Here is a 5,685-nt window from a genome sequence, read left to right on the forward strand (position 1 = left end):
TCAGTAGTCCAAGGGACTCTCAAGAGTCTTCTCCAACACCACAGTTCAAAAGCATCAATTCTTCAGCGCTCAGCCCTCTTCACAGCCCAACTCTCACATCCATACATGACCACTGGAAAAACCATAGCCTTGACTAGATGGACCTTTGTTGGCAAAGTAATGTCTCTGCTTTTGAATATGCTATCTAGGTTGGTCATAACTTTCCTTCCAAGGAGTAAGCATCTTTTAGTTTCATGGCTGCAATCACCATCTGCAGTGATTTTGGAGCCCCCCAAAATAAAGTCTGACACTGTTTCCGCTGTTTCCCCATCTATTTCCCATGAAGTGATGGGACCGGATGCCAGGATCTTCGTTTTCTCTATCTAAATATTCCTTTGGTCCTCATTCTTTTCTCCACAGCTAATTGCACATACAGGCTTCCCTGGTGGCTCAATGGTAAGGAATCTGCCTGCCAATGCAAGAGATGCAGGTTCCATCTCCGGTCTGGGAAGATCCCCTGGAGAAGGAAATGGCAACCCACTCCAGTATTCTTGCCTGGGAAATCCTACGGACAGAGGAGCCTGGTGGGCTATAGTCCATAAGGTTGCAAAAGAGTTAGAAACGACTTAGCAACTAAACAAGTTGCACAAGTACCTTTCAGATCAGTTGGTTAAATCCAGTGGGTATTTACTGAACACCTACTATGTGCCTAGTTCTACAGGGTGGGATGGTCTCTAAAGGAAGTAGGAAATGTTCTTGTTCTCCAGGGAGAGAAGAAGGCTTAAACATATCACACAAATGTATTACCATCAAAACATCAGTTTGGTCATGGCATACATTCACTCATTAAAATTCAATAAATTCAAATACAGCTCACTACCCACCCTTCCACCACACACACACAACCAGTGCGAAAGTAGAGCTTTCCTGTGAAACCTTTTGGAAGATGAAATGGTGCAAAGTGAAGAAGCAATTACCTTGGGGCACATTTTGCTAATGGATGCATTACAAAATCATGAAGCACAGATACAGATTCAGTTCAAATCTATGGTGATTTGATGCCGAGAGGCTGAGTGTGGTTCCTGGGGAAGGAGCTTGGCAGGGTTGCCCGGGGTGTGTGCTGCCTCTAAAACGCTTGCTGCAAAACAAACGCTGGACGCAGTGTTTGCTTTTATAGCATTTTTTTTTCCGTAAAAGCGAACCACCTCTTCAGATTTCTTTTGCTTGTCGGAAGCAGGTACTAATGTAGGTCTTCTGTAAAGCTAAGTAGCATAAAGCAAACTTTCAAAAAGCAGAGGATACCTGTATGTGGTTGTGTAGGAAACTGTATTACTTGTAGTCTGAAACTGTAACCATTGTATTTTGTCTACTTCACTGTGTACATTATGCTTTCAGGTATAAGGATGGTATATACAAAAGCACGTGTACTGTATTTTGTGAGCAAGTTAAGGGATTTTTAAGAGTAATTTTGACTATATTCTATTTTTGTCTTACATGTTGACTTTAGGGAATCTAACCCCCCATGGTGTGTGACTCCCATGTATGTGACAGAGCACTGTGCTGAGTATATTCAAGAATCACCATGCATGAGCGGTGATATTAATATTTATGTATAGACAGTGAACGCTGTAGTTTTTAGTAATAATTTAATCACTATCAACCATTTGGCAGACCTAATGCTAGGTGCTTTCCACGTACTATTTTTTTAAATTCTCACAGCAACCCAAAAAGATAAGTATACTATAAGACAAAAAATTGGAAAGTTTAAGAAGTAACTTCCCCTTAGGTCAGACTGCAAAAAAAAAAAAAAAAGAGGCTGAGCTGAGATTCGGTCTTTGCACTACCACAGCACGCAGGCCTTGGGTTTTTAGGAACGGCTTCATGAAGGAGGTGGGACTCGAGATGGACTTGGAGAAGTGGGGAGGGTTGGGAAGGTGGAGAAGCTTTCAGAAGTAGAGGCTCTGAGGCTGATGAGGGCCTGCGGTCTTGTCTGAGAGAGTGAGAGCCTGGCGTGCTGGGGAGATGGCGAGGGTGAGAGAAAGGTGAAGAGAAGTCCCGAGGAGGAGCCAGATTGTGGCCGTCCTTGGAGGCACTTGAGGCACCCAGCGTGGTCTGGCTAGCTGTGGGAGTGGCCGCATGGCCCCCCAGAGCTGTAGGGCAGGTGTAAGGACCAGGCCCCGTAACAGCACTGAGCGTTGGGCCGCAGAGGGACCAGCCGTGGTTATGTGTGAATCTGAGCGGGTTGCCAGGACCCCAGCTTCCCTCTCTGAATGAAGAGGTCTTCCTTCTCACGAAGAGAAGTGAAACTGCTCCGAGAAGGTCCCTGTCAGTAACACCAAAAATCTCAGAGACAGAGTAGACAGGACCTAGTCATGAGCAGAACCTCAGAGTGGATGGGCCTGTGGTTACCAGAAGTTGGAACAAGACTGTGCAGATAAAGTGACCCTCAGTCACCCAGAAGCTTCCAGGACATTGCTGACTGGGAGGGGCGCCCCGAAGGTTCTCATGCAGCCAAAATAGAGAACACCCAGTCTATGTGTGAAAACCCAGGCCCTTCACTCCCAGCAGAGGCTGTGGGCTCGCCGACATCCCACTGGTTCTGCTCTGGCCTCTTCTGTCAGGCTTGGTTATCGGGTTTTACAGCCTTTGGCAGAAACAGCTTGTCAGAAGGAGGTGAGACTGCTGGAGATAGGCACGTTGACAGGCAGAGTGACAGCAGGGGTAGGGGACAAATGGACTGAACGAACAGCAGATACACAGACACAGAGGGCATCGGAAGCCACAAGGGTGGAGCGAGGCTTCACGTTGGCTGCGGTGCCGAGATGGGCCTGGAGAGTGCCTCAGAGAGTGGTTCGGGGCATCGATGAGGCAGAAGCCAGGCTGTAAGTCAGGAGCTCAGAGTTTAAGGTGTTTGAGATGAGTTCTGTGCCTCAGACAGTAAAGAATCTGCCTCCAATGCAGGAGACCCGGCTACCATCCCTGGAGAAGGGAAGATCCCCTGGAGAAAGGAATGACAACCCACTCCAGTATTCTTGCCTGGAGAATCCCATGGACAGAGGAGACGGGTGGGCTACAGTCCATAGGGCCACAGAGTTGGACACGACTGAGAGACTAACACTTTCCCTTTCAGAGTATTTTAACTGAAGAAATTTAGAAAGTCTATAAAAAGTCTGTTATTTTTATGATTTTAAGTAGTCACAGAATTGAGAAAACTACTTAAAATAGAAAATATTTTGTCCCTTAAAGGGGGTAGACTTCAGTTACCTGGAAATTTTGCTTGTGATGTCCCTTTTCTCCCCCTAATGATCACAGATAATAACTGTTAAAACTTATTGAAAACGTATGGGCTTTGCAAGTCCCACTTCATTTAATCCCTGCAATAACCCTATGTGTAGGCACTGTTTTTCTCCCCATTTTACAGGTGAAGAAATGGAAGCACAGAGTTAAGTTGTGTAGTTTACTACATGGAGGAGCCAAGATTAAACCAGGCAGTCTGACTCTGGAGGTCTCACTGACTTAAGCACAGTACACTGTGAATAATTCCTTTAAAGCAGTGATCCTCAGAATCATCTGGAGGGCTGGTAAAACCATAGATGCTGGGTCCCCTATCCAGAGTTTCTGATTCAGTAGGTCTGGGGTGCAACTGTAAAATTTACATTTCTAAAAAGTTCCTAGGTGATGTTGATCCTGCCAGGCTGGGGACCACATTTTGAAAACCAAAGCCATTTCACCAACTGAGGTTTCACCCATCTCATACTAACAGTATCAGTGCAGCCTAATCCTTGTTTTGCAGATGACAGAAATTTAAGTCATCTGCTCATGGTCCCACAGCTAAATCATTCAGTCCTTCATTCACCGACTCTCTCATTGATTTAACAAAGAAGTACCTCTGCTTTAGGCCTTATGTTCACCCTCCAATCAAGCAACTCTCAGCTGTGGCTGCATGTAGGAATCACCTGGGGAGCTTTTAAAAATCCCAGTGTCCAGGCTGCCCTCCTAGACCAATCAGATCAGAAACTGGGAGGAAGTGGTGGGATCCAGGCGTCGGTATCTTTAAAGTCCCACAGGGGTTATCAGTGTGCTGCTGAGGTTGGCATCATTGTATCAAGAAAGCCCTGGAGATGCAGAGACCTGTGACACGTGGTACATGGCCCTGAGGGGCCAGATCATCTTCCTAGGAAGACACACCATTCCCTAGGAAGCAGTTATTGCTGTTTAGTCGCTCAGTCTTGTCCGACTCTGCGACCCCATGGACTGTAGCCCGCCAGGCTCCTCTGTCCATGGGATTTCCCAGGCAAGAATACTGGAGTAAGTTGCCATTTCCTTCTCCAAGGGATCAAACCCGGATCTCCTGCATTGGCAGGTAGGTTCTTTACCACTGAGCCGCCTGGGAAGCCCCCTCCCTAGAAAGCAGGGCTTGAGCACTAAGGCGCTTCAGTTGTGTCCAGGTCTCTTTGACCCTATGGACTGTAGTCTGCCAGCTTCCACCGTCCATGGAATTCTCCAGCCAAGAATACTGGAATAGGTTGCCCTGCCTCCTCCAGGGGATCTTCCGACCCAGGGATTGAACTCGCGTCTCTTAGGTCTCCTGTATTAGCAGGAGGGTTCTTTACCACTAGCACCGCCTGGGGAGCCCAGTCCTGATGGCTGGTACAGTGAGTGGCAGGTAGGAGGTGGAACTGGGCTTTGGTCTTCTTGGGCAGTGCTTAGCAGCCTTTTCACTGGGCTCACTGGAGCGGCCAGGATGACAGGCCTGGGGTCTCCAGACCCCCTGCTGGGCCCTGGTTAGGTGACAGTTCTGCTCAGGCTTCTTAGCACCCTCACCCTCACCCCACCGTTGCTCTTCCTGGAGAGGAAGAGGGAGGTGACAACTGTTTCATTTATTCTGCAGAGCTGACAGCGTCTGAGACAGCTTCAGAAGAGCTGTCTCTTGGCTCCTTCCCACCTGCTCCCAGCCCCCACTTCGGCCTCATGGGTGTCCCCAGCCCTGGTCTGGGCACCCTGGGGTACTAACTCCACAGGCTTCTCTCCATGTGGAGCACTGGCCTCTCACTGCAGCCCTTGCTCACCACCCAGACACCCACAATTTCCTCTGCCTGCAGGCCCACCCACCCCGCCCCACCAGCCCCACCCTCCTCAGTCGCTGGCAGCGTGGGGGAGAGGGACGTCTACACAGAGCGTGCAGTCGATTCCATGCACGTCCCCGGTGTATTTATAACAGGGAGGCGGCCACAGTGGGCCTCAGATTGATCGTGTGGGTCTCCGCTCCTGCTGGACTTCACGGGGTGGCCGTGCGGCTGCTGTTTGGGCACAGCGTGCAGCGGGCCCTGTGTGTGTCTGTTGCTGTTGTTGTATCGGAGGTGACGTTAGTGGTTGTCTTGGCCTCTGCCGCAGTCATTAGATGGCTGGGGTGAGCCTATGATTGCATGTTCTCAAGAACACCGTGCTGTGATCGAGTGTTCATGTGTGCTGGTGTGTGTGTGTGTACGTATGCTCATCTTGATCCTGGCCTGTGGGGCTGGGGGGCTGCAGGTCTCAAATTCCTCTGCTATTTTTAGGGGCCATATCAGCTCAGCTGTCGGGAGCCGGGGTGTGTGTCAGCCGGAAAGTCTCCCCCTCCCTGTCCCTTGCCCCTAGCCCTCCAACACCTCCGGCCCCCCACCTCCACCCCACGTCCTTCCCCTGAGAGCCTCCTCCTCCTCCTCC

The 5,685-nt window shown here is 49.5% G+C and overlaps 1 protein-coding gene across 1 annotated transcript in view; it reads left to right on the forward strand.

Moving 5' to 3' along the window:
• MYO18A (myosin XVIIIA) overlaps nt 1–5,685 on the forward strand; it is a 102,328-nt gene that overhangs the window by 33,001 nt on the left and 63,642 nt on the right. The window lies entirely within an intron of this gene.

The sequence above is a fragment of the Bison bison genome, unplaced genomic scaffold (assembly GCF_000754665.1).
Source record: "Bison bison bison isolate TAMUID 2011002044 unplaced genomic scaffold, Bison_UMD1.0 scf7180017864472, whole genome shotgun sequence".
Lineage (NCBI taxonomy): Eukaryota > Metazoa > Chordata > Mammalia > Artiodactyla > Bovidae > Bison > Bison bison.